Source organism: Coffea arabica, chromosome 2c (assembly GCF_036785885.1).
Source record: "Coffea arabica cultivar ET-39 chromosome 2c, Coffea Arabica ET-39 HiFi, whole genome shotgun sequence".
Lineage (NCBI taxonomy): Eukaryota > Viridiplantae > Streptophyta > Magnoliopsida > Gentianales > Rubiaceae > Coffea > Coffea arabica.
The window spans coordinates 14,674,022-14,682,297 of record NC_092312.1 but is presented as its reverse complement, the minus strand read 5'-3'; positions in this window follow the sequence as shown (position 1 = coordinate 14,682,297).

Below are 8,276 nucleotides of genomic sequence, written 5' to 3'. Positions count from 1 at the left end.
AAATTGTTGAGATGCCTTGAATTAGATCTTCAACCCCCGCTGAGCTGTACGGGGGTCTCGCTGCCCGGTCAGCGAGTCGAGGGTCCAGGGGGCGACGCGCCCCGGCTGGGGGGCCCGGGGGGCAGCGTTGCCCCCGGTGGGGGTTCGGGGGCAACGCCCCCGAAGCTTACGGTATATATCAGTTACCGTGTCTGTTTTATTTCGGGTCTTGTTTTGGGCCTATTTTGGGTCCAGTCTGTTTGGTTGTATATATATACACCTTATATTAGTTTGTAAACTATTCCGATTACAACCCTAATAAAATCTGATTTCCCCCAAGTTGTTCTTGTCCATTCTTGTTTGTTCTTCTGTTCCGCTGCATCTGTTATAACAAACTGGTATCAGAGCTCTAGGTTTGTCCTAGGGCTCGGATCACGCAACAACATGTCTGCTTTGAACATCAAGATCGACAAGTTCACCGGGAGAAATAGTTTCAGTTTATGGCAGATCAAGATGCGGGCTCTGTTAAAGCAGCAGGGCCTGTGGAGTCCGCTGACGAAAAAGAAATCGGATTCCGTTGATGAAGAGTCGATGAGTCTGGAGGAAAAGGCTCACTCGACAATCATGCTGTGTCTGGCAGATGATGTCATCACTGAGGTCGCCGGTGAAGAAACTGCTGCGGGTTTGTGGGTTAAACTTGAAAGTCTCTATATGACGAAGTCTTTAACCAACAAGTTGCTCCTAAAGCAACGTCTGTTCGGTCTGCGTATGCAGGAAGGTACTCCTCTTCGAGAACATTTAGATCAATTAAATACAATTCTTCTTGAATTGCGTAATATTGATGTTAAAATTGAGGATGAGGATGCCGCGTTGATTTTGTTAGTGTCTCTACCGTTATCGTATGAGAATTTTGTTCAGTCTTTTATTGGCGGTAAAGATACAGTAACTTTAGAAGAAGTAAGATCAGCACTGCATAGTAGAGAATTGCGCCATAAGGCGGCTGGTAATGTTACAGATAATCAGGCTGCTGGATTAGTTGTCAGTAGTGATAAAGGAAAATTGGGGAAAAAGAAGTCCGGAAATAAGAAGCAGTTCTCTAAAGGTCCCAAGCCGGATGATGTCTGTAACTATTGCAAGGAAAAGGGTCATTGGAAATCTGATTGTCCCAAGAAGAAGAAACAGCAGGAAAAACAACACGCTTCAGCTTCAGTTGCAGAAAAGGAAGCGGAAAATTCAGAAGAAGACCTGGCCCTAATTGCAAACGAACCAACACATCACTCTGATGTGTGGGTTCTTGATTCTGGGGCGTCCTATCACATATGTCCAAATAGGGAATGGTTTACAACATATGAGCAGATAGATGGCGGAAATGTCGTGATGGCTAATAGCGCTGTCTGCAAGGCTGTTGGAATCGGTTCGATTAAGATCAGGACACATACTGGAAAAATTGCCACACTGAACGAAGTCAGGCACGTCCCCAAAATGACGAAGAATCTGATATCACTTAGTACTCTTGACAGTAAGGGTTTCAGGTTCAGCGGAGGAAGTGGAGAGTTGTGCATCAGTAAAGGTTCATTAGTGGTTCTCAAAGGAGTTAAGCATGGCACCCTGTACATCTTACAAGGTTCTACGCTAACAGGTTCTGCTGCTGCTGCTGTTGCATCTTCTGAAAATCGCAGGTCTGATATGACCAAGCTGTGGCACATTAGGCTTGGTCATATGAGCGAAAGAGGGATGCAGATTCTGTCTAAACGTGATCTTCTAGAAGGCCACAAGGTCACTGATCTTGGATTCTGTGAACATTGTACTTTCGGTAAATTACATCGCAGAAAGTTTGGGAAGGCAATTCACAGGACAAAAGGCACACTGGATTACATCCATTCTGACTGTTGGGGTCCTTCACGAGTTGAGTCCTTGGGAGGCTGTCGATATTTTTTATCTATGATTGATGATTATTCAAGGATGACTTGGGTAATCGTTATGAAGGAAAAAGGTGAAGCTTTCAAGAATTTCAAGCAGTGGAAGGCCTTAGTGGAGAATCAAACTGGAAAGAAGATCAAAAGGCTGAGAACTGATAATGGTCTGGAATTCTGTTCAAAGGAGTTCGATGAGTTCTGCAAAGATGAAGGAATTGCCCGGCATCACACAGTTCGACACACACCACAACAAAATGGTGTAGCAGAACGCATGAATCAGACACTTCTAGAGAGAGCACGGTGTATGCTCTTCAATGCTGGTTTGCCAAGGAGGTTCTGGGCGGAAGCAGTGAGCACGGCCTGCTTCTTGATCAATCGTGCACCTCATACAGGTATAGACTGCAAGATACCTTATGAAGTGTGGTCTGGTATGTCCCCTACTTACTCAAATTTGAAGGCTTTTGGTTGTACTGCGTATTATCATGTCAGTGAGGGTAAACTAGAACCAAGGGCTAAAAAGGGAGTGTTTCTGGGATATGGAGATGGGGTTAAAGGGTATAGAATCTGGTCACCCTCAGAAAGGAAAGTTATACTTAGTAGAAGTGTAATTTTTGATGAAAACTCTATACTTAACCCCCCTGTGAAGGCTGTTGTTGAAGAAAGTGCAGGTGTTGATAAACAGGTGGAGCTAAAAATCATTCAAAATGGTTTTGAATCACAGCAGCAATTTAGTGATTATCAACAGCTATCCTGTGAAACTGAACCTCCTGCAGAAGTAGAGTCTCCAGAATCTACATCAGCAGAAAGGTTGGCACCTATATCTCATACTACGTCAGAAACTCAGCAGCATGGTATTGCTTATGATCGTGCAAGGAGAGTGGGAGTACAAGTTCCCAGCAGGTATCGAGATTTTGTAGGTTATGCATTTCAGGTTGCTGAGGAGGTGGATTCTCCCGAGCCCTCTACCTATAGAGAAGCTATTTCAGGCAGTGAGTCAGTTCAATGGCTTGCTGCAATGGGTGATGAAATGGAGTCGTTACACAAGAATGGCACTTGGGAATTGGTCAAACGGCCAGCAGAGAGAAAGGTTGTGACTTGCAAATGGGTCTTTAAAAGGAAGGAAGGAATTTCTCCAGCTGAGGGCATCAAGTATAAAGCACGTGTTGTTGCAAGAGGGTTCACTCAAAGAGAAGGAGTAGACTACAATGAGATTTTCTCACCAGTGGTCAGACACACTTCTATCAGGGTGCTACTAGCAATGGTTGCACATCAGGACTTAGAACTTGAGCAGCTAGACGTGAAGACAGCTTTCCTACATGGAGAGTTAGATGAAGAGATTTATATGACTCAGCCAGATGGATTTCATGTTTCGGGAAAAGAAGATTATGTATGCAAGTTGAAGAAATCTTTGTATGGATTAAAGCAGTCCCCAAGGCAGTGGTACAAAAAATTTGATGGCTACATGATTGAGCTAGGCTACAACAGAAGTCAGTATGATTGTTGTGTATATCACAACAAACTTGAAGATGGTTCGATGATCTATTTGATTCTGTATGTAGATGATATGCTCATAGCTGCGAGGAACAAAGCTGATATACAGAAGTTGAAAAGTCTTCTCAGTGCAGAGTTTGAGATGAAAGACTTGGGTGCAGCACAGAAAATTTTGGGAATGGAGATTTTCAGGGATAGAAGTCAGAAAAAGCTTTTCTTATCGCAGAAGAGCTATATTGAGAAGGTACTATCCAGATTTGGCATGTCTACAGCAAAACCCTTGAATACTCCGAGTGCAGCGAATGCTCAACTATCAGTTACACTTGCACCACAGTCAGAAGCTGAGATGGAGTATATGGCTAAGGTTCCCTATTCTAGTGCAGTGGGTAGTTTGATGTATGCCATGGTCTGCACTAGACCTGATCTGGCACATGCAGTCAGTGTTGTTAGCAGATTTATGGCTAATCCTGGGAAGGAGCACTGGCTGGCCGTGAAGCGAATTTTTCGGTACTTGAGGGGTACATCTGATGTTGGTCTCATCTATGGAGGTGATACAGAGTGTTTGGTTACAGGCTATTCAGATTCTGATTATGCTGGAGATGTTGATAGTAGGAGGTCGATGACTGGTTATGTTTTCACTCTTGGGCATTCTGTAGTTAGTTGGAAAGCAACTCTACAACCTACAGTGACTCTGTCCACTACTGAGGCAGAGTATATGGCACTGACGGAGGCTGCTAAAGAGGGAATTTGGTTAAAGGGGCTAGTTGGAGATCTTGGCCTACATCAGGATCAGGCTAATATATATTGTGATAGTCTCAGTGCAATATGTCTAGCCAAGGATCAAGTTCATCATGAGAGGACTAAACACATTGATGTTCGATATCACTTCTTGAGATCTGAGACAAGGATCAAGGTGAAGAAAATTGGCACTGCTGACAATCCTGCTGATATGTTCACCAAGCCGGTCCCTCATAGCAAATTCAAACATTGTTTGGATTTGCTAAATGTCCTAAGTTTCTGATGGCCCTTATGGGCATTCTGATGGTACTTGAAGATAATCCTCTGAGTACTTTTGGCACTTCATTAGTGCGTCTGTTACATTTTTCGGGGAAGATTCAAGTCAAGGTGGAGATTGTTGAGATGCCTTGAATTAGATCTTCAACCCCCGCTGAGCTGTACGGGGGTCTCGCTTATATTAGTTTGTAAATTATTCCGATTACAACCCTAATAAAATCTGATTTCCCCCAAGTTGTTCTTATCCATTCTTGTTTGTTCTTCTGTTCCGCTGCATCTGTTATAACACAAATAATGATCTTAAGGTTTAGGATCTTGTCTCGGGCAATTCTAGGAAAAGATTCTATTTCTACCACTATATACACAGAAAAGCACGTAAAAGTATTGTATTGGAGTTTATTAAGAGCCCACATTGATAACAAAAATTGTCCAATAAGATGTTATTCCCGAGATTCTTAAAAATTTTATCGTTATTTTCCCGTGAATATTTTGTTTTTCTACGTGGAGTAGTTGGTCCACGAGTAGATGAAAGGACAGTACCAATCCCTCAATTTTTACCATCCAGCTAATCAGGAAAATAAAACCTGTAATGTGTAGGCAATGATCGATAATCAAAACAAGTGCTGATCAAGGAGCTGTGATAATTGTGCCAAACTCTTGTGATAATGCTGAGGATTTGGAAATGGTTTTAACTGAGGATACTGGTGGAAGAGTTACTCAAACTCAACTCAATGATCAGTATATGGCGAGTGTTGAAATGAACTCACATCAACAAATGATTAATGCAGTTCAGCAAAAAGCAAGTGTTTTGCAGGCAGATGGTCTGGACGTCTCAACAAGTCCACAAAATCAAGCACAGGAAGTCTCACTCAAAATCACAAGGATGAGCAAGTAGTTTCTCAAACTCGAATTGATGGAGTGACAAAGGTATCTGAACCAATGAAATCTCAACAAAAATAAAGAAATTGAAAGACCGCATTTTAGAGATGTTTTTGATGAAATTAAATGGGAAAAGTTGCGCAGCAGAGTCAGTTATATCCCACCTTGGCAACTAGATGATATTAGTGAAGAAGATATCGACAGAGATCAAGACATTGATGAAAATCAATTCATCCCAAGAAACAAAAGAAGTATTCAAAAACTGGCAAAACAATGCAAACACGACAAGATTTCAAGTCAAAAACTCAAGCACCTTCACGGTACTATGAATGTAGAGCATGTTAATTTCATTTAAAAGTTTGTGAAATTTTCTGTTTTGCAAAGGATTTATCACACTGTCTAGGATTATCTTTAGAAGGGAGTAATTACTCCTCATTTAGGCATTGTTTTCCCATGGACTGGTGTGTATACTCCATATGTATTTTCTTTTCTATGTAATATAATAAGGGGCTGGCGACCCTACCCTCTGTTGTAGAAAAAAAAATGGAAAATAAAACCTGTAAAAATAATCTTCTGTGTATATAAATCGAGACAGATTTAAGTACTCCATATTTAAGTACTCCTGACAGGAGTACGTAAATTTAAACGATCATTCGCGAACATGGGTCTAATTGTTATTTCACAAAATTTAGGCTTAGTATTGTATTCCTGCGATTGTTCCTTAATAATTAATAAAATCGATAGGCAGATTGTATCAATTATGTGAGAGAAAAAGCCTTGATTCGAACGTCTCTAACTTGTTCATGAATAGTTTGTTTATGTTAAACGAGTTGAGTTTGAACTTGACTTAAATTAGGATTTTGTTTAACAAGTCAAACACGAACACAAATATGGAACTCGAGTATTATTGAATGAACACGAGTCTTGTTTGAATAACTTAATGAACAGATTTCAAATATGAGATATTCAACTCGATTCGACTCATTTACTGATCTAGAAGCCAATCAAAAAGCAAATCAGATCTAATAAATTAATGGATTTTTCTAATAAGTATTCAATGAACACTCGTGAACATACTTAAATCACATCAAATCTAGCATATAAATGCCCATATTCATAATTATTACCAACTCCTACAGTTATTCAATTTTTTTTTAATTATAATTATTATCTTTTCTTGCATGTATACACTTGTCCTAATCAACTTTACTTTTTCTAAATTTTAACACCCGAACAATATATTAGTGATACCCTACCGGCACCCGTCACACTGTCCCTAAATTAATAGAAGTCCGCCAGAGGCCACAGGCATTATCCGCTTGATGCGTCACTACTGGAAGGAAAGGCCCAGAATGGGCAGCCACACTATAATTACAATGCGGTATTAGGTCATTTTAGTTTTCTTACTGGAACATCTTGAGAAAGTGGCAGTAAAGCCCCCCGCCAATCTACAAAAATTATCACATTCTGGTAACAGAATGTGTTGTCTTTATTTTCATATTAATTAATTCATTACTCACCCTACCTCTTACGGAAAAGACACCTTTTTTTTTTTTTTTGTTTGGGAAAAATTTTATTTTTTATTTGAAGCCTGAGAGGTGAAGTTTGCCGATAAACTTCAATTGAATGGCTCAAAAAGACTATATATTGAAGTTGATATTTGACAAAAAAAAAAAAAAAAAAAAAAGAATGGCTCAAAAAGAAACCTGGTAGAACACCATGTTAATGAGATAGTCTGGATATCCTTCCGTTCGAGTTTGCAGAAACGACAACATGATAGATTGATTGATTGGCATTTAAACAGCAAATTTTCCCAAAAGTAGCAAGAATCTTTAAGTTGTCTGCTAAAGTGTCTCAACTTAGATTGGGTACATGCACCTATAGCCAAACTCATTGGTTACTGTAAAGTTCAGTATGTAAAAGATAGATACCATTGAAAGAAATATTGATATTGTCAGACAACAGCTTTTATCCAATAATGTACACATTACGTGAGCGGGCTGAGGAGTTGCAATCGGACAAATTGTTCCTTGCATGTGGCATTATGCAATTGAAAGCACATAGCAGCATAATCAAAGGTAAATTGACAGTTTACAGTAGAAAATTTATTCTGCAGATAAGTATGCAACACAAATAACATAGTAAAATAGATATCGGCTCAATACACTCTTAGCTGCTCCAACAAATATTACTAACTAAGAAAAAAAAAACCAAAAAAAAAGAGGCTTCCTTGTGAATGATTCAGTTATTAACTGCTGTTTTTGCTTAATGGACATCGTAGAGTATGTGGAACATTCAGGAATTAAGTTGAATTGGACAACTTTTCAACAATTAAAGAAAAAGCAGCATCAATAATTAAGTATAGTGCATTCTTTTTGGAAAGAGAGTTGGCTAAGCTTGGATGTGACCTTTTGATGCAAATTCTTCATCACAAAAAGTGCTTTGGGTTTTGATGACAAAACAATTTGGCACCACGCCATAATTATGTAAAAGATAGGGTGTCACTTTAAATGTGTTAAACGTTGATGGTTCAAATATATTTAATTTGAATTTGTATCAATGCGATTATTTGTGAGACAGAACTTTGAATGAGTTATATAATATTTTTTATGTTTTAATACGTTAGAAATTTAGACTTTATGTTTGTTGTGTTAATATGCACATTGTATGCTACAATTGAAATTGGCAATTGCAAAAGCTTCAGATTTGCAACTGTGAATGTAAAAGAGCTTTTCGTTCATTTTTTTTCCTCAAACAAACTTGAGATAGTATATGTAACTGTAAATTCAAGATTGAAATACTCCAATTATGGTTTTATTTTGTGTCCTCATGAATCCGGTGTGATCAACACCCATGGCAATATTTTGTTTTGGTGATTTAATCTCTAGTCACTATCACAAATCAGGATATACCTTGGGACCATAAGTTACTTATAATTACACTTTGTCAAAATGCCCATCAATTCATATTGACAGTAAATTTTGAACATACTATCTT